Here is a 22,073-nt window from a genome sequence, read left to right as displayed (position 1 = left end):
GGTAAAATTCCCGGAAATGCTGTGTTGTTCGTTTCATTTTATTAATTTTGCTGCAACTTCACTCTGTTCATTCCAATGATCGGAAGTGAATTGGATTTATGTGATTGGAACGTTAAATGTTGCGTTCAATTTTGCTCCGAATTTATTTCAGCTTAAAGAAAATACTGATGAGAAAAACAGAAGGTTAAACTACAAAACAAGATGCCAGTTTTGATGCTCAGTTACTTTGGCAGATTTCAGTGGGTGTCAAATGAACCCAACATCATGGCGATTGTCCTCCCACCTTTAAACCATGGGATTAAAGCAGGAAATCGATCTCTAAGAGACGGGTCACTTCCTATTCATTATGGAATAGCTTTCCTTGACAATAGACAAAATCTGCTCAGTTCCATTTATAATGCTTCATGTGGAAAATTAATAGAAATCTTTCAAGACTGAGTTTTTTTTTTGCTGAATCTTACTCAGCTGCAGACGTTTCCGATATTTGTTTGCATCTGAAGTCGTCCAAATTAGATATTTTTTCCTCTCACCTTCTACCCCCCACACCCCACTTTTACACTTTTACCTGGCCACAGGCTGTCTGTCTCCTGGTGAAACTCACTGCTTGTGGGTCTTTAAATGTACCTTTCCAAATATTTTGGAAACGGATTTACTGAGTGACAGAAATTCTTCTCCCATCATTTATTTGTCCTACATCCATGGTTTTGAAAGCCTGACGTTCAGAAATATATGAACTTGAAAGAGGGAATTTACCACATTTTAATCTCACCAAACCTCAAATACTCTGGAAAACTTCCATTCGGTTTTCCTTGATTCAGTGTCAGATTTTCCAAAACACAAATAAAAAAAATTCCATTCCCACTAAACGCCGTCAGCATCGTCTCTAATGTCTTAGCGGCCCAGTAAACGCTGGCAGTGTCCTCTCTGATAGAATCACAGATTCCCTACAAGGCAGAAAGTGCAGTTCAGACAATCAGGTCTGTAGGGAGACTCTGAACAGCATCTCAACCAGACCTAGCTCCCTTCTCAATCCCTCCAGGCCTCTGGCTTGTGATTTCAAATAAACCTGCTGGAATAAAACCTGGCATCGTGTGACTGCTGACCTTATCACTGCGTTCCCCATGGCTAATTCACTTAAATTACTGAATTCACTCCCTGGACACATCAGTGCAACCTAACAGGCCAACCCACCTAACCGACAGACTTAACAGCTGTTCGAACCACTGAATAAATGTACCAGCTCATTGAACACTATCTGTATCATTTATACAATGGTAACTCAGCCGAGTGAAAGCAAGCTGCGCCCATCAACCTGAATTCAATGCATGCAAACGCGGTTCTGCGCTGTACAACCTCAGTAGCTCTGCTAGAAATGTTTCTGCACTCATGTCTGAATGGGTTTGCTCTTTTCTTCCTCAGATTCCTGCTTTAAATAACCATATCAGTCAGGAACAACTCTATATAATGGTTTTCATTGCAACACAAACACAATGTGCAGTTGGCTGAAGTTACGTGTTTGCACTGTCACTGACAATCTCTCTCCCCAGGAGCTGCAGACCTTCCCCACGCTGATTCAGACAGCACTGTCCTTCCTGTGACATGTCCCATCGAGAATGGAAGGCCAGGCATTAATAACCTTCACTGGGGAACAGAGCGACAGGTTTAAAACCTTTACGATGCTCCCAGCGGAGAATTGAGCCCTGTGACAGGCGGGGACACTAACCACGATACTGTGGAGGAGGACAACATCGAAGGAGGCCCTTCAGCCTGTTGTGGCCGCACTTGTCAAACACAACTGCTTAACGACCTGAATCACGTATTCCATCGTTTAGCCCATAATCTTACAAGTTTTGGCATCACAATTTAACATCTCAATTTTTTTTAAGGTTAGAATGATTTCCGCCTCTCTGATCCTTTCTGCAAATCGACTCAAACTTTTCTGCCTTTTCCCGAAATCTCTTGTCCCCAGTGTTCGATCTCTCCATCAATAAGAAAAGCTTCTTTCAGTCTATCCTATCCATATCCCTCAATATTTTGTACATCTCAGTCATGTCTTCTCCAATCTCCTCTGCTCGGCGACAAACAACCCCAGTCTGTCCAATCTCTCCTCACAACTGAAACTCTTCAGCCCAGATAATATCCCAGTGAATCTCAACTGCAACGTTCCCAGTGCGATCACATCTATGCAGTAGTCTGATTTGCAGAACTACACACAGTAACCTGGCTAGGGCCGAATGAACTTTTTTTTTCTATTCTGTTACAGTATGAGGGCGTCGCTGACAGCAACAGTGACCACAGCCACACAGACTAATCGGTATCAATGTGAGAGTCTGTATTAGATTCTGCAATGCCTCACTGAAATAGGAAATGATTCCGCAAACACATGAGAAAAGAGCAGCGCTCAGAAAGCTAGTGCTTCAATAAAACCTGTAAGACCATAACCTGGTGTTGTGTCATTTTTAACTTTGTACTCCATCGTCAAACACCGGCATCTCCAAATTCATGAAAGGGGGGTATGGGATGGAAAGTTCGGTCAGTGATCTTAGGAGGGAAGAAATCTCTGAGAACGGGTGGATTTGAATTCTGACATATGAAACACAGAGATGTGAGCGAGCAGAGCTTGAAGGAAAAAAAAATCACCTTGGAGAAAATCAAAACTTTAAAACAACTGATCCCTTTTTGTTTCACAAAATCCTGGGACACATAGAGGAATTACTGCCGTGACTCGGATTCGAACCGAGGTTGCTGCGGCCACAACGCAGAGTACTAACCACTATACGATCACGGCAAACCACACACAAACGCGCTAAACAGACGGAATAAGTAAAGTATCATAAGAGATGCTCTTGTTCAGACTTTTTACAGGATACTTTACCCATTCAACCCAGGCATTTGCATCCGTGTACACAGTTTCTATTTCGATAGTCTGTTTCAAGTCCTTTACCTCTGTAATTTTTACTACTTTAAGGTCATCAGGAGGGGTGAAAGGTTGTACCTTATTATCCAGTAGTTCTGCCCATTTTCCCTGCTCTCCGCTCTTCAGAAACAACAGCCTGAGAAATCATTCCAGCTTGTTATCGTTTCTATCCCAAATGTTTCATTTAATTTCACCCCGCACACCCCCGCCAAGAATTGCTTCGTGTCATGTGGTTTTTTTGATCGTTATGTATATTGGGTTACACTCTATATCGGGACAATCCAGAGCTGGTCAGAAGGTGGCCTGGTGTACTGTGACGAGACCATTATACCAAGTACCATCCCCAAGCCCATCCCCATATGATTTAAGATGTATCTCTGAGCTGCACTGTCTCTGATTATCTCCATCCCCACAATTTACTAAACTACATGAATCAGGTCTATTACTTGTGGATTACCAGACTCAGGGACCATAAATAACACGAATGAAAATGATATTTGACAAAAAACCAATCGTAATAGAGCTAGCATCATAACTCTAAGCATCCCCAGCAGTCTAAAGAAAGTGCTGAAGCACCAAAAAAACCTAATTTACAATCTTACAGAAATAATCCGGCGCTTGCGTCACCACTGTATAATCAGTTTCTCAAATTCGCTTTAGTCTGAGTTTCAGCGGATCTTGCGTTGATTCGGCTGTCCAGATTTCTTCCTCAACTGGAGGGTCCACTGGCCCTTTGATCCGAGTGTAGTGAGTCCAGCCTTTCCCCACCGTCCTTATTGCCGTTTCGGTAGTCAAAAGAGCCTGATACGTCCCTTCGCAGTCTGGCTGCAATTTAGTCTCTGTCCATGATTTTACTAAGACCCAATCTCCCGGCCGGATGGGATGAACGGTGAATTCAAGGGGTGGAGTCTGTGCCAATAAACCCTGTTCCCTGAGGAAAGACAAAGAGGAGGACAAGCCCAGTATATAGTTCTTTAAGAAAAAATCTTTAGGTTCGGGAATTGGCTATTCTCCCTTCCTTCGAAGATAAGGTAATCCAAATAAGATTTCATAGGGCGATCGTCCCAAATCTTTCCTTGGGGCTGTTTGTACTCACAAGAGAGCTATAGGTAAACATTTGGTCCAAGGGAGTGTGGTTTCTATTATCAATTTAGAGAGCTGTCATTTGAGTGTGTGGTTCATTCTCTCAACCTTTCCTGATGATGGCGGGTGCCATGGAGTATGGAACTCCCAGGAAATTCCCAACCCTTTTGTTACCCCCTGTAACACTTTAGACGTAAAATGAGTTCCTTGGTCGGAATCTATATTGTTCCCTAGCCCATATCGGGGAATTATGTTCTCCAATATTGTTTTAGACACCCCACTCGCAGTGGCAGTAGCTCGGGGGTATACCTCAACCCAACCAGATAGATGATCTACTCCGACCAGCATATATTTTAGTCTTCCTACTCTGGGTATTTCAGTATCATCTACTTGTATACTCTGGAAGGGTCTCTGTCTGGGTCTCTTCCTCCTGGGGTCTGTTTTCTCAGGCCTTTCTTATTTACCTTTCTGCATATTATACATCCCTCACATATATGTTTAGCAATCGTATATATTCCTTTACATCCATATTCTCTAAGAACGAAATCACACATGGCTTGTACTCCCCAATGGCTGCCATGATGTGGGACAGCCATAATTTCTCGCATCTTCATTTTGTTTAACGTTTACCTTCCATCAGGTAACCTCCAATGCCCGTCAGCTGTTTTTACAGCCCCTAAATCTTGCAATTCTTTTTCCTCTCTTTCAGTAAATGTAGGAGCTTCCCGAGGACCTGGGACAGGAGGTATTAGGAAATGGATCACCACTTCTTATGGGCTCAGGGCTGCTTCCTGAGCCACTTCATCAGCTAACCTATTCCCCCTAACTTCTGGTTCATTTCTATTCTGATGACCATTGACATGCACTCCCGTTATTTCTCTGGGGAGTAATAGGGACTCCAAGACCCGTTTAATCAACTCCTCATATGCCAATTCCTTCCCCCGGCTATTGATCAGTCCTCATTCCTGCCATATCTTTCCGAACGTGCCAACACCAAGTGCATATTTAGAGTCAGTGTATACTGTTCTCTCTTTATTTTCTAACGCCCTAAGGCTCTTTCCAATGCATAGAGTTCGCAGGTCTGTGCTGACCACCCATTTGACAACCTTCCTGCCTCTACCACACTACATTCCGTCCCATCGACGACTGCATACCCATTAAGTCTTTTCTCTTCAGTCACCCGGGATCATCCGTTTATAAAATGTGGGGCTCCTGCATGAAGCGGAACATCTCTCAGGTTCATGCGGGCCTTAGTTTGGTATTCTATAATGTCAAGGCAGTCGTGCCCTGGATTCTGAGGAGATTCTCCTTCCCCTTTCCAAAGAAAGGCAGCTGGATTTAAACAATTGTCAGTGACCAACACTAGATCATCCTTTTCTATTAATATTGCCTCATATTTCAGAATCCGCGAGTCAGTCCACCATCGCCCAGCTTTTTGGTTTAGGATCGTTCTCACTTGGTGTGGGGTGCTTACTCTGAGGGCTCCCCCAAATGTAAGCTTTCTGCTTTCCTCCACCAACAGTGCAGAGGCAGCCACGGCCTGCACACACTCAGGCCACCCCCGGGATACTGGATCCAATAGCTTCGAAAGATATGCTACTGGCTGTCTCATTCATCCCCACCTCTGGCTTAATACTCCAAAGCCGCTCCCTTATCTATGGTAGCAAAGAGGTGGAAAGGTTTATCTAGAGAAGGTAAGGCTAACATGGGGCATGGACGAGATCTCTTCTGAATTCTTAGATAGCTTTTCCTTTTCTTCCAAACTCAGACACTTTGGTTCCTTCTGTAATAGTTTGAGATATAATTTATTCGTCTTTTGAGCATAAGAATCAATCCACAATCTGCAATATCCCGTTAAACCCAAAAAATTACGTAATCCCCGTTTGCTCCTGGGCAGCGGAATCCCCACTATTCCCTCCACTGTTCCGGCCTTATCTTTCGCTTTCCCTCCCTAACTAAATGTCCCAAGTATTTCACTTCTTGCTCCACAGATTGTAGTTTGTTTTTAGATACCCGCAGTCCTTGCTGACCCAGGAAATTCAATAATTTGTTAGTTGCTTCTACTACTCTTTCTTTTCTTTTTCCTATTACTAAAATGTCGTCTACATATTGCAACAGGGTAGTCCCCTTGGGGCTGCTAAATTTCTCCAATATTTGTTCTAACATCTGTCCAAATAAATCCGGGGATTCCGTAAACCCCTGGGGAGCACGGCCCACCGGTATTGCTGTTTCCATCCTGTCTAGGGATTAGATTTTTTTTTTAGATTAGATTACTTACAGTGTGGAAACAGGCCCTTCGGCCCAACAAGTCCACGCCGCCCCGCCGAAGCGCAACCCACCCACACCCCTACATCTGCCCCTTACCTAACACTACGGACAATTTAGCATGGCCAATTCACCTGCCCTGCACATCTTTGTGACTGTGGGAGGAAACCGGAGCACCCGGAGGAAACCCACACAGACACGGGGAGAATGTGCAAACTCCACACAGTCAGTCGCCTGAGGCGGGAATTGAACCCGGGTCTTTGGCGCTGTGAGGCAGCAGTGCTATTCAAAGCAGTGATCTTCCCATTCAAAGGCGAACAAATTCCTACTTTCCTCCACCAAGGGACAAACCCAAAAGGCATCCTTTAAATCTATCACACTAAACCATTCGTGGTCATGAGGGATCTTACTTAATAATGTAAAGGGATTTGGCACCACTGGGTGCCTGATCTGTACTATTCAATTCAATGTTCTCAAAACCTGCACCAATCGATAAGTTCCATTTTCGCACTGGTAGAATTGGGGTATTAAGAGGAGACACACATGGCTCCAACAGTCCATCTCTAATCAGTCCCTCAATTACTAGCTGCAGTCCTCCTTTACCTTCTATGGAAATGGGACATTGTTGCTCATAAACAACGTCCCCTTTCCTTTTTAAACTTATTTCTAGGGGACGGATCTGTATTTTTCCATGATTCCCTTCTCTAGCCCATACAATAGGGTCTATCTCTCTCTCTCCACATCTTCTGTCAACATTGTCATTTGTACAACTAATTCTTTTTCCTAAATTCAAATCTCCAGTCCTAAGAGGATAATTCAGTCTCTCCCGAATAAGTTACTTCCTATATCAGGGATATACAGCGGTTCCCCTGTGACTCTATCCATAGGACATCTATCATCATAGGTTCAAATACTGGAACAGTAAATCCTTCCCCTTTTACCTCGGAACAGTAATTGACCGTGTTGACATTCCTTCTATCTTTGGTTTAAAATTCAGCGATGACTGTGCTGCCCCCGTATCTACGAGGAAGACTACGTCTTCCCTACAGGGTCCCTCTTTCAGGTTTATCAAGGGGTCCTGGTCGCCCCCCGAGGGCAGGAACCCCTGACAACCCTATTCTTCAACAAAATTCATAAGCGGAATTGCCCTTTCTTCCCTGTGTAGATCAGGACACTCCAGCATAAAATGCCCGGGTTTCTGCAATAACAGCATCCTGCCTGTGGAGACTTGCATCTCTGCCCCTGTCGGCCGAACCCTCTATCAAATGCTCCCCCTTTTCTTCTCCTTCTCCCTCTTCCTCTCTGTCCTACATGATGCCATCTACCGCTCCAGTTGCTCACTATTGGTTCCATTCTTTTCTTAACTACCTCATCAACCGTAGCGACCATCATTTTTGCCTTCTGTTTTTGTCTCTCATCCTCTCTCTTTCTGTGCCTCTCGTAACAATTCATCTAATGGTATTTCACTCCTCCCTTCTATCTTCAGTATCTTTCTCTGTGTCTGGCCATTCCTTTGTCACAAAACATACTTTCAAAAGACCCTGTGCCACTGGGTCCTCAGGGTTCATTCTAGAGTATTTCCACATTGAGTCTCTTAATCTATGCAAGAAAGCTGAGGGAGTCTCATCTTTCTCCTCTTTAACTTCAAAGGCTTTAGTCAAATTCTGTGACTTCGGAACTGCCTCTCTTATTCCTTTTAGAATCAGGTCTTTCAATTCCATCATTTATTTCCTATGCTCCGGGTTTTGATTTTCCCACTGGATGTCACTGAGGGGAATCTCTGTCTCTCCCTGTCTAGTATCCCCATCCCCAATGTTAAGTTCCCATATTTTAATGGCTGCTCTGGGTATAAGTCCCCTTTCTTCCCCAGTAAATAGTACATTCAAAATAGACATTAACTCAGTCCACGTATACAGACTGGGCACCAAGAATTGATCAATTTGTTCAGACAACCCTACCGATCCTCAATCAGGACCTTCATCTCCTTTTTAAATGTTCTGTCCTCCCCACTGGTGAGGGGGACAGTTTCAAACCCAACCTTTTTGTCTGCTATTCGTACCTCCCGAAGGGGATAAGTCTTTATATTCTTCCCCTTTTTTTGTTTTGGTTTTTCCCCCTTAGGCTTTCGTTGAGATACTCTAGAGGCCTCCTCTACATCTACTTTATCTTCCCTTCCTTTTGTTGCGGATTGATAGTGGGGACCAATAACATCCCCGTGCACCACCCCTTCGTTCTCCTCTTGTGGGTCATCTGTTCCCTGTCCCTGTCTGTCTGTCTATGGCCCTCCCCCATTTTCACCCAATATGATTTCACGGTACGGTGGGGGGGGGGGGGGGGGGGGGGGGAGGGGGGGCTGGGTGTGCAAACAGGCAAAAGGATCCCAGGGACTGGGTCGGGTAGAGGGGGAATCCCTTGTCTTCACTACCATCATTCCCAAGCTGCCCTTCCAACAGGACGCATTCTCCGCCTCTTCTTGACTAAAAGTTTGTTTTTTATTCACATACATACCTAAATACTGACAGACCCAATCCTCGCCTGAACCGTACTTTGGCCAGAAGACTGCCAGACGAAGGATTGGGTCTTTGGTCCATACTAAACAACAATATTTCATCATTTTCTTTTTATCTTTTTCCCTTGTACAAGTGTTACTTGTCCATTCCTTCAACATCCTCCCCAACGGACATTCAGGAGGAATATTACCAGGGACTTTTTCTTCCTTTACTCAGTGACAGTTCGACTTTCTCTGCCTACACCCCATTTTTTGGGGCCCTCACCAGTCACTCAGTGATTAAATACCCCTTTTCCTGGCCACCAAGTTTATACTTAAAAGTCAGTTTTCTGATGTTGGTCTGTTCACAGAGTTGCCTGGCCCCTTTTCTACATATTTTTTATCGACCTTGTTTCACTGCCTGATTCAGATATCTCTCTTGTGGGATTCGTACCTGTCACCCAAGGGAGAGGACAAAACTGGAACAAGAAACCCCTCATCAATTGTGAATGGGAGGCATCTTCGCAGTGTCCAGGGCCAGGCACTCCCCCCGGCGATGGAAGAAAATCCAGGATGATCCCGCAATTGCGAGAAACTTAGCCCACTCACTTCAATAATTTCAGTGCGAGATAAGATCTGAAGCAATCAGTATGTTTATTATACGCTTGCAAGCGTGGTGCCTGAAATAGACTCGCAGAGTTTAGCAAGTACATAGGATTCACTACTCCAAACCCGGTGCCCATTACTATTGTTTCTCTCTTGCCTTATCTGGCCTTGTGCATAACAAAGTACAGGTTTTACTTGGCCTTTTCACCACATCCTGACTGTGGTCAACTGTAAGGTATATCCTCCTTCACTGTGATCTATTTCTCCCACTTGTGACATTCCCTCCCTTTCCAGAACCATATTGAAAATTACGACCTTTTAATTGGGGTTTGGTTTTTGTTTTTGCAGAAATGGGAAACAAATGCTTATAACTACTGCTTGTACAAGCATATCTGGCTTAACCTACATCCTCACAGCACCTTAACTATTTGTCTGTACCATATACTATTGCTTGCAGACACCTTTCATTCTTGTATGCACATTTTAGCTAATATGAAAACAATTATACATTTCCTTAATGTAGGTTTCATTCTTGTTGACTCAGCTCTTGGTTGAAACAATTACAAACTGGTGTGAGCTCATTTACCTTGCATAAGTAATTATGATTGCAGAAGTAACACTATTTCACCTGAAACCCATCGTTAGTAGTGTCGTGAACAAAGAAGAACAAAGAATACAGAGAATGTGCAGCCCAGGAACAGGCCCTTTGGACAGCCGAGCCTGAGCCGGTGCAAATCAACTATCTAAACATGTCGCCCAATTTCTAAGCATCTGTATCCCTCTGATTCTCACTTACTCATGCATCTGTCTAGGCGCACCTGAAATGAATCTACCGTGCCTGCCTCTACTACCTCTGCTGGCAACGCATTCCAGCACCTACCATCGTCTGTGTAAAATACTTTCCATGTCTATCTCCCTTAAAAGTTTCACCTCTCTCATTGAACGTGTGACCTCTCATTATGGAATCCCTCATCTTGGGAAAAAAGCTTATCTCTATCCACCCTGTCTGTACCCTTCATGATATTGTCGACCTCAATCAGGTCCCCTAAATCTCGTTTTTTTCTAATGAAAGCAGAAGTAATCTACTCAACCACTCTTCAGAGCTTGCATCTTCCATACAAAGCAACATCTGCATAAACCTTCTCCGCATTCTCTCCTAAACGTCGACATAATTTTGGTAATTTGGCGACCAGAACTGTACAAAGTATTCTAAACGCGGCCGAAACATCTCTTGTACAATTTTAGCTGGACTTGCCTGCTCTTATTCTTATGCCCTATCCGGTGAAGGCAAACATACCATGTGCTTTTTTGACCACTCTATCCACCTGTGAAGTCACCTTCAGGGTACAAAGGACCTGAACACCCAGATATCTCTTCTCATCAAGTTTACCCGAGTCTCTTCCGTTTACTGTATTACTTGGCTCTGGAATTAGACTTCCCCAAATCATCACCTTACATTTGCTTGGTTAGAACACCATTTGCCACTTCTCTGCTCAAGTCTTCTGTCTATATTCCTCTTCATTCTTTGACAGTCCCCTATGTTTTCTGGCTACTCCACCAATCTTTGTGTCATCTGCAAATGTAGTGGTGATATACTGGGCTATCAACCTTTGGAGATTGGAACATGGCAGTTGTTCATCCCATGCAGCAAGGAACCATGTTTTGATGCTTTTTCCTAGTGAAGTACCACTGTTTCCTGATGTAGATCAATAATTCAAACTTTTTTTATTAGGAGTCATGATTTAGATGTTTACTGATGATACATAGTCTTGTAGTTGACTCTGATGAATAATGTCAGGGACCGCAGGGATGTATCCTTCAGGTGGAAAGGCAACATGGTGAATGGAATTGAATCCAGACCAATGAGTGGTGGTGAATTTGGGGAGTTGTAACAATAACAGTGAGGATTCTGATTGGTGAACAGGAACAAAGAGATCTTGGAATGGGCATTCACAGATCCCTGAAGACAGGGACAAGGAGATAATTTGTTCGAGAGGTTTTTGGATATTTTCTATTGTTGACCACAGACTGTGGATGATATTCGATATTTAGCAACCGCCAGTTTAGGAAACAACTAAAGGAATGAGCACAAGTCTGGTCCATGCAATAATCTACATTTTTAATAACTGAAAGATGAAAGATAGAGGGCTGAAGTATCAACCTTTGCCCATCAAACTACTTCACCACTCAATGAATTTATCACTGATCCCTGTCCAAGTCATGCTGGTATGTGCCTTGGATGGTAATTTGCAAATGGTGAAGGTTCAGTGCATCTTCAACCTTGTCCTTATGGTCGGGACAGTTTTTGAGCTTTGAAGTTTCTGTCAACAAAGCTTGGATGACTTACTTCAGTGAATTTTCTATGTGGTGCACTCTGCTGCAATTGTGCGTTAGCAGTTAAGGGAATAAATATTCAGGTGTTGAACAATATACATTAAAGTGACTGCATTGTCGTGGAGGGTGTCCAGTTCCTTAAGTGGTATTGAAGCTACACGCACCTCGGCAAATGGACAGAGTTCTGTTAAACATCTAATTTGAGCGTTGCAGACGGTGTAGGTTTCACGAAGACAAGAGTTGAGTTAATAATCAAACAAAGTCGACCCACGGACAGGTTTTTGTCGTCAACTCCTTTATAGGGGTGGTCAGGTTCCATTTTTCCTTCATAAGAGCTCCAAGGACGATTACACGGAGGAATTCAGTTACATTGAAGTCATTCAATGTCAATCGAATATGATTAGATTCTCATTTGTCAGAGTTATCTTCGCTGTATTTGGTCCTTCTGTGGGTCAATCCGATTCTAATCGCTTTCTGATTTCAAGTTCCAATTCCCATCTGCGCCTGAAATTTCAACCCGTTTCCTCGTCGAAATTTCTCCATCTGTCTTAATAATATGTAAGGGACAGCACAGACTTACTAACATGTTGTTAACTCTGAATACAGTAGAACATCGTGATATGATTGGTTAGGCTGGGATTATTCTCCTTCAAACAAAGGAGGAGGAGAGGAACTTTATAATCACATAATAACAATTATAAATGTTCAATATTCGTGGGATCTTGACAGGGTAGATACGGGTAGGTGGCTTGCCCTTTGCTCTGAGGAGAGCAACAGAGGACATAATCTCAGAATTAGATATTGCCCATTTATTTCGGAAATGAGGAGCAATTTCTTTGCTCAGGTGTTAAAGAATCTGTGACATTTTCCAATAACCGCTGTTGAGACTGTGTGGTTGGGTACTTTCAAACTGTGCCAGATAGTTAATCAGAAAGATGATGACACTTTGTCGAGCTAAGTGAGCAGAAAGAAATTCAAGATTATCAGATCAATATGTTAAAAATCACACAACACGAGGTTATAGTCCAACAGGTTTAATTGAAAGCACATTAGCTTTCAGAGCGACGCTCCTTCATCAGGTGATATTCAGGTGACTATCACCTGATAAAGGAGCATTGCTCAGAAAGCTAGAGCTTCCACGTAAACCTGCTGGACTCTAACCTCGTGTTGTGTGATTTTTTACTTAGTCCAACACCGGCATCTCCAAATCAGATCAACCATGAATGGTTGAGCAGACTCCTTGGGCTGAATAGCATATTTCCACTTGGTTTAACATTTCGTCTAAGGCTTTATTTTATTCATAGGTTCAGAATTGTGAGGGGATGGGATGAAGTGACAGGAAAGGTTTATTAAACAGATCAGACAGATCAGGAAAAAAGCTCATAAACACAGGAAAAAGAAATGTGCTGTGACCTGGGGGCAACAAATGACACTGGGCACCAGCACAGGTGGCTGTGTACAGAAGCTGTGATTGCTGAAGGAAGGTGCTAGATCTTATACAGTTGGCAAGTCAGTGATCACGCTGGACGACAGATCGTTGTATGATTGACACACAGCAGAAATTGGTGAAAGAATGAAATGTTTGTTTCATTGGAGAAATTTTCTGTGGTTCCAATTCCGAGTGACTGTTTGAAATACTGATCAGATCTTTGTGTGAAGTGTTAGGTTAAAATACTCATGAACAACCTCACTGGATACACTTGTGCGCTCGATCGCTTGTAATTTTTTTCTCTTTGTTTCGATGTAAATTCATAGAAAGACAAGATGGAATGTAGGGCAGAAAGAAAAATGCGTTCCTTCTCATTCCACCAATTTCATATACAATTGAATAGAATGACTGCTCTCACTCTTCATTTCGACTTTAATGTGGTGTCGATTATTTGTGAATCGCCCGTGCAGTGAAGGGCAAGAACAAGATTCTCGATCCAGTGTTTACCAGAGGGTGAGGTGCAAAGGAAAACTGCTAGAGCGGTGCGTAAAGTTAGCAACCAGAGTGTGACTCGAACCCGTGAATGTGGAGCACAGCGGTGCAATAAAACAGCACCGTAATCTCAGTCTCCTCTGCACATTTTGTCGTGGGGTGACATGTGACCTCATCAGGTTACATGTGGTGAAAGTCATGGATGAGAAAGTTCCAGAGCGGAATCAAATCCACACCATTGTGTTACTGCTTTCAGTCGAATTATCATAACAGCAAATTCCAATAAATAGCCAAGCTGGTCAGAATGAATAGCTGTCATTAATACATTCTGAGTCAGAACTGAGTGCTAGATCTTCTAGTCAGAATGAAACAGGACAAGAATTTTCCGTCATATTTACACCTACATTTGACTCATAATTTCTTCAGTCACTTTCTCTTTCACGTGAAGAAGCAGCCATGGTGAGTGAAATAAAGGCAATGTTGTTGCTCAATGGCGTTTCTCATATGGCTGAAGCTGAATTGGATTCAATCGTAAGAAATGCTGATTTATTCGTTTTATTTTAATTTTGCTGAAACCTCACAAGTTTCATTGTAATAATCAGAAGTGAATTAGATATATCTCATTGGAACGATTAATGTTGTATTCAAATTTGCTCTGACTTAATTTCAGCTTACGGAAAATACTGCTTAGAAAAACAGAGGGTTAAAGTGCAAAAGAAAACCCAGCCGTTTTGTTGCTTGTTACTTTGGCAGATTTCACTGAGTATTAAATGGACCAAATATCATGGTGTTTGTTCTCACATCTTTAACGCATGTGATGAAAGCAGGAAGTCGATCTCCAAGCAACTGGTCACTTCCTATTCATTATGTAATATCTTCCGTTCACAATAAATAAAAATCCACTCAGTTACATTTACAATGCTTTAGGTGGAATATTATGCCAAATCTTTCAAAATGCAGAGTTTTGGAAGCGAATCTTATTCAGTTTTGCACACATTAAAGAAATTTCTTTACATTTAATGTCAACCAACTTCGACATTGTTTCCCGCAACTTCCGACCGACTACACCCCACCTCTGCACCATTACCTAGCCACATGCTGTCTCTCTCCTTGTGAAATTTATTCTTTGTATGTCACCAATTGTGCCTTTCCAAATATTTTGAAAATCAGATTCTTGCAGTGACAGCGAATCTGTTCACATCATTTCTTTGTCCTTCCAAGGTTTTATCAAAGGTATTGAAAGCCTGTCATCTCGATGTTTACTTACTTGAAAGAGGGAATTTTCCACCTATTTAGTCTGTTCAAACATTTCATAACCTGAAAAAATCACATTACGTTTTCCTTGGTTCAGGGATAACTGTTCTCAATTTTCCAAGAAGACAAGTGAATAAAATCTCATCCTCAGTTCACCCCCATCAGCATCTTCTCTAATGGCTTTACACCCCAGTAAACACCGTCATTATCAATTCATAGAATCAAGGAATCCTACAGTGTAGAAAGAGCATTTCAGTCAATCGAGCCGGTGTCGACTCTCTGAAGAGCATCTCACCCAGACCTAGCTCCCCTCCCTATTTCCTTATATTTCACCTGAAGAAGGGGAATCCCTCCCCCATATGATTTCAAATAAACCTGTTGGAGTATAACCTGGCGTCATGTGACTTCTAACCTTATCCCCACGTTACCCATGGCTAATTCACCTAATTTACTTAATTCACTCCCTGGAGACGAGAGGGCAATTTAACTTTGCCAATCAACCTAACCCTCCCTCTGAACAGCAATGCGAATTACTGAGACAATGTTCCATCATACTGGGCAAATGCTGTATCATTTTTTAATGGTTTTCTACCCTGGTAACAGCCTCATTAAAACAAATGAACCCAAATTCAATTTCATTCGTGCTGCGGGAAATGTTTCTGCACTCATATTTGAATGCGTTTATGTTGTTTTTTTCCTCAGCTTCCTGCTTCTAGTAAACACTTCAATCCGGAACAAGTCTGTCAAATGCTTTTCATTCCAGCACAGGCACAAGGTGAAGTTTGCAGAAGTCACGTGTTTGGCCGTTCACTGACACTCTGCCTCCCTGAGAGTTGCAGTCCTTCCCCACCTTTAAGGAGAAAGTGAGGACTGCAGATGCTGGAGATCAGAGCTGAAAATGTGTTGCTGGAAATGCGCAGCAGGTCAGGCAGCATCCAAGGAACAGGAGAATCGACGTTTCGGGCATAAGCCCGTCTTCAGGAATCAGGATTCCTGAAGAAGGGCTTATACCCGAAACGACGATTCTCCTGTTCCTTGGATGCTGCCTGACCTGCTGCGCTTTTCCAGCAACACATTTTCAGCTTCCCCAACTTTATTCAGGCAGCAATGTCCTTCCTGTGACATGCCCCATCGAGACTCGAAGGGCAGGTATCCATACCCACATTTGGGAATGGAGCGACAGTTTTAAAATATTTACATTGTCCCCAGCGGAAAATTGATCCCTGTGTCAGGCGGGGACATGAACCATTATACTACTGAGGACAAGAATGTCAAAGGAAGCCCTCCAACTCAATGTGGCCACACTTGACAAAAGCAAGTGCCTAATGAACTGAATCCCATTTCACAATGCTTACCCCACAGCTTTATATGCCTTCGTATCAAAAGTTCGCATCTGACTTTTATTCAGGTTATTAAGGATTCTGCCGCTTTGAAAAATGCAGGCAGTGTATTCCAAACTCCAATCACCCACTGGCTGATAAAGGTTTTTCGCAAATCTTCTCAAAACTTTCTGTCTTTCTTTTTAAATCTCTGGCCCCTGCTGATCGATCCCTCCATCAATAGGAAACACGTTCAGTCAACCCTGTCCATACTCTAACTCAATCATGTCTTGTCCACATTTCCTTTACACGGCGACAAACACTCCACTCTGTCCTGTCTTTCTTCACAAATGAAACTCTTCAGCCCAAACAGTATCCGGGGAAATATCTCCTGCAATTTTCTCTGTGTGATCACATCCCTGCTATAATGTGACTAGCAAAACTGCGCACAACACACTTGTTTGAGCCTAATGAGCATTTGTTTTAAAATTTTTGGATTAGTGTGAGGGCGATTCTGGCGAAGCAGAATTTATTACCCATTCCGAATTGCCCAGAGGGCAGTTGAGACTCAATCATATTGCGATGAGTCTGAAGTCGCAAGCAGCCCCGACCAAGTCAGGATAGCAAATTCCATCCCGAAATGACATCAGTGAAACAGATTTTGTTTTCAACAATTGTCAATGGATCTATAGTAGCCATTAGATTCTTCCTTGCAGATATTTTTTGAAACCAAATTTGACAATCATGGCATGGTGGGATTCAAGCCCGAGTACCCAGACTATTACCTCGGTCTCTGGATTATCAGTGCTATGAAATTACCACAAGACCAACGCAGAAAGCCACAAAAGCTGATCTTTTCCAATAAAATGTCTTTGCACCCAAACTGCCCTGCGTATTTTCCATGAGCCTGACGCTCCAATTGTCTCTGGCCTATGTCAGTAAATGTTGCTACATGGGGATTGATTTCACAACCGCGGTATCCAAATGGATCGACTTGTTTGAAGGTCCCGATGGTGGGACTGGGGCACGTTCACCCAACAACAGTGACCGCAGCAGCAGCACAGACAGAACAGTATGAATGTGAAAGAGAGTGATAGATTGTGCATTGCCTCAGAGAAATGGGGGGAGGGACGGAAATGAGGTTTAACGATCGTGGGAAGGAGAGGAGTCTCCGACAACGGGTGTGTTTGAATCCTGATAAATGCAACGCAGAGATGTAAGAGAGCGGAATTTGAAGGTAAAACAATTAATTTCTTAGCATTTGTCACAAAAAGGACAACGGAGAGAATACTAAGTGCCGTGATTTGGTTTCAAATCGGGGTTTCTGTGGTCACAATTCAAAAAACCGACAACCACGATCACAGTAACCACAGAACAGGATGCTTGCAAGCAGCAATAAGTATACTAGCAGAGGAAATGTTCGGAAGAACAGCACATGTTCAATATCAGTACCCAGGGAACAGTGACAGACATGTGGGAACTGAGAATGAGTTGAATCTTTCAGTTTGATGTCCTCAGAGGCTGTGGAGATCCCTTGAATGAGAATGTTGAAAATGAGTTTGATCGATTTCGACAAAACATCAAAGACTCGGGGGACAGTACAGGATATTGTTGAAATGTATGCTTCAATAGCATTTTAGCTTAACATCGGCACAGCCGTCCCAGACCGAACCGGAAATGGGGATGGGAATGTATGCACGGAGTTATTCTCTGACTCCTGTGATGAAATAGGTGAGCGTCCTGTCCTTCTGTGATGGTATAGAGGCGCAAGAAATTCCTCGGTTGAGTGTGCTCCTGCTCAAGGGAATGGTTGTCCCCGTTTATACTATCATTGCGATTTCCAGTTCATTTTTCTAAGACAGCTGAGTGGCACAAGTGGAGCATGTTGAGTTCTGAACTTTGCAGTGGTGGGTTTAAAAGATGATTTTGCTGTTTGGATCTGTGTTTCTGACACTGGCAGTGGCAGCTACATTTGCTCGCATCAGCTCAGTATCAGCTTCTTCCACACAGTCAAGACTTCAACCTGGAGAAGGTGGCGTTGGGGTGATATTTTAAACTAGCCATCCTTGGGGATTGGGACATGGAAACGGTGATGTTTACGTTCGACGAATAAAACATGAAATACAAGCTTGACCTCAGGAACAGAGATCATGACTTTAATTTACTGCAAACCCATTCATTCATGACCCTTATGTAGGGGATTCAACCATCTTCACCCAGCCATGCCCACGAGAGACTCCAGGACCAGAAAAACATGAGCTGACCCTTAATTCAAGAATCTCCACAGTGTGGGGAAGCAGTCTAATCGGCCCTTCCAGTCCACACGGTACATCAGAAGCGCATCCCACCAGTCCCCAGGGTATTCTCTGTCCCAAAAGCCTGCATTTCCCATTGTTGATCCATGTAACTGGTACATCTTTGGTCTGAGGGAGAAATGAAAGCGCAAACATACAGAGAATGTGTAGAGTGCCCACAGACAGACACCCGAGGCTGGGATCACAAACCGGGTTTGTGTTGAAGCCAGACAGCAACGAACGAGGGGCGAAGAATAAATATTGTTCAGGCCAGTCATACTCACACCCGGTAGGTGAATGAGGAAGAATGAAAAGACATTCACAACATGAAATGTTTGTATCTGTGTGGACACAATTTGAAACGATCGTTCACCCTGTGAGGAACAAAGGACACTGATACCACAGAGAAAGCAGGGCAATGTGGGATCTGTTGGAAGGGAATCAATTAACCGCAGAAATGGAAACTCATTTAATCAGGAACATTGGGGAGAGACCGTTCACCAGTCCCGCGTGTGGGAAGGGATGACTGAGCAAAACAACCTCCGGAGACTCCAGCAGGATTACATATCCCATCAGGTGTTCAGTTATGCTGTCAATGCTGCTGTTAATCCCAACCAGCTGCCTGCTCCATAGTGTCAGTCAGAGTCATATAGCATGAAAACAGGCCTGTCAGTCGACCCAATCCATGCTGAGCATATTGCCAAACTAACCCATTCCGGTCTGCCTCCTCCTGTCCCCGCTGAGTGGTGATAATGCCCTTGTAGTTTTATTACTGTGTTGTTAATCCAAAACCCAGGCAATATTTTGGGGACAAGGGGTTCAGGTCCTGGCATGACAGATAGTGGAGTTTGAATTCAATAAGCACCTGGAGTTGAAGAGTCTCGTGGTGTCCTGAATCAGTTGTGTGGAAAATCCCATCTGATTCACTCATGCCAGTTCGGGAAGCATCCTGCCATATTCATCTGCTCTGTCCCACAGGAGACTCCAGATGGATAATACCGTGGTTGACTCTTAAATGCCCTCTGGGAAATAACAACTGCACTAGGCATGAAGAAATTTATTTTAAAAATCCCACTTTCCCATTCATGTTTGGAATTAATTGTCCATTAAATGTTGCAAACATACCCTCATCCATCACTTCCTCAGCAAGTTAATTACACACGTAAAACACCGTCCCTAAAAAATGCCTTATGTCTTTTTTTTAAAAAATTCTCTCTTTTCAAGTTCAACATCTGCACTCTCGTCTTGAAATCCCCCTCCTGGGAAAAGGCAGCTATCGTTAACTCTAAACTTCCCTCTCAATTATTCATAAACTTCTGTCAGGTCGCCGCTCAAAACCCTAACCTAGATTGAAAACACTCTCATCTAGGAGAAAGTGAGAACTGCAGATGAGAGATCAGAGTCAAGAGTGTTGTGCTGAGAAAGCACAGCCGATCAGGCAGCATTTGAGGAGCAGGAGAATTGACGTTTCGGGGAAGAGCCTGGTGAAGGACAGTTGCGCGAAAAAAAATTAGTTCTCCTGCTCCTGGGATACTGCCTTACCTGATGTGGTTTTCCAGCACCCCGATCTCGAATCTGAAAATAGTCTCAGCCTATCCAGCCTTTCATTAGAACTCAGACCTTCCACAGGCAACAAGTATGTATACCTTTTGTGAACAGACTCCAGCTGAATAATATCATTCCTACAACTGGGCGAAGAGAACTGGACATAATATTCCAGAAGAGGCCTCATCAATGTCCTGCAAAACTTCAACATAACGTCCCAACTCCTATACACAAAGGACTGAGCAATGAAGGGAAGTATGTTAAATGCCTTTGAACCATCTTGTCTGTTGGTAATGCAAATTACGAGGAATTATGTACCTGCACACCGAGCTTCCCTGTTCTCCAACATAGGCAAAGCCATACTCTTTTTGTTGTACCAAAATGCAATACCTTCCATTTATCCAGATTGAACTCAATGTTACATTTTTCAGTAAAACGACTCATTGGATTTAGATCCTTTTGAAACTCAGATAATCTTCCTCACTGTCTACAATTCTGGCGTCGCCTGCAAACCTACGCTGCATGCCTGCTGTGAGTTCCACTGTTTTCTCATATAGATCAATGATTCATATTTACTTGTAGTGGCCGTGATTTAGCAGTGTGCAGATCATACAACAGTTAGCCATACCATTAATCATGAGGAAGAAAGTGGCAGACTGCAGGGAGATATCAAACAATTTGAAATAAAAATGGTGAAAGCAATTCATTCCAGGGAATTGGGTGATAATGAAGCAAAATTAAACTTCAAACCAGCTGCCCACGCTTCAGCTGTCTCAGTAAGATGCACTGTAGATTGCTGTTATTATAAACGGGAACAAATGTTCCCTTCTACACCGCCTTTGACCAGAAGGACTCCCAACCTCGGAATTGCTTGCGCCTCTAAACCATCATAGAAATACCGTACATTCTCCGGTTGCGTCACTTGAGCCATCGAGTATCTCTGCGACCTCATTCCCATCTCGATTTCAAATTGGTTATTCACGACTGCGCCACTCAGTTCATCTGATTCTAGGGCTAGGAACTGGGACTATGTGGCAGCACTGGTTACTGCCTTGTGTCGGGAAACTCGAGAAGTAGCCGATGTTAAACTGCATTGTTATTGAAGTATACATTTCAACAAAAGCTTGGTAAAAACAATGACTGCAGATGCTGGAAAACAGATTCTGGATTAGTGGTGCTGGAAGAGCACAGCAGTTCAGGCAGCATCCGAGGAGCAGTAAAATCACCGTTTCGGGCAAAAGCTCTTCATCACGAATACAGGCAGAGAGCCTGAAGAGTGGACAGATAAGTGAGAGGAGGGTAGGGGTGGGGAAAAAGTAGCATCGAGTACAATAGTTAAGTGGGGGAGGGGATGAAGGTGACAGGTCGGGAGGGAGGGTGGAATGGATAGGTGGAATAGAAGATAGGCAGGTAGAACAAGTCAGGACAAGTCATGGGGACAGTGCTGAGCTGGAAGTTTGGAAATGGGGTGAGGTGAGGGAAGGGGAAAGGAGGAAACTGTTGAAGTCCACATTGATGCCCTCGGGTTGAAGTGTTCCGCGGCGGAAGATGAGGCGTTCTTTTTCCAGGTGTCTGGTGGTGAAGGAGCGGCTGTGAAGGAGGCCCAGGACCTCCATGTCGTGGGCAGAGTTGGAGGGAGAGTTGAAATGTTGGGCCACGGGGTGGTATGGTTGATTGGTGCGGTTGTCCCAGAAATGTTCCATAAAGTGCTCTGGGAGGAGGCGCCCAGTCTCCCCAATGTACAGGAGACTGCACCGGGAGCAACTGATTCAATAAATGATATTGGTGGATGTGTAGGTAACAAAAGCTGCACTGTCCCGGGAGTCTTTGATGTTTTGGAGAAATCTATTTATCTCAGCCTTCAACACATTAATGATGGAATCACCACAGCCACTGGGGGAACCGATGTTAACCGGTCAGCCCATTCTGAGTTCCCACATATCTGCCACTGTTCGCTCAGCACTGATATTGTGTATTTGTTGCTCTGCCTAATATTTCTTATGATACTTTGCTTATTCTGAGTGTTTAGCGTGTTCGTCTGTGGTTT

The 22,073-nt window shown here is 43.5% G+C and overlaps 1 non-coding gene across 1 annotated transcript; it reads right to left on the bottom strand.

Moving 5' to 3' along the window:
• Positions 1–2,716: 2,716 nt before the first annotated feature.
• On the bottom strand, positions 2,717–2,788 carry trnah-gug (transfer RNA histidin (anticodon GUG)). The gene has a single exon. It is a non-coding gene; the product is annotated as a tRNA-His (tRNA).
• Between the last annotated feature and the right edge of the window lie 19,285 nt (positions 2,789–22,073).

The sequence above is a fragment of the Chiloscyllium punctatum genome, chromosome 18 (genome assembly GCF_047496795.1).
Source record: "Chiloscyllium punctatum isolate Juve2018m chromosome 18, sChiPun1.3, whole genome shotgun sequence".
NCBI classification, from domain to species: Eukaryota; Metazoa; Chordata; class Chondrichthyes; order Orectolobiformes; family Hemiscylliidae; genus Chiloscyllium; species Chiloscyllium punctatum.
This window is presented reverse-complemented; position numbering and strand designations above follow the sequence as displayed.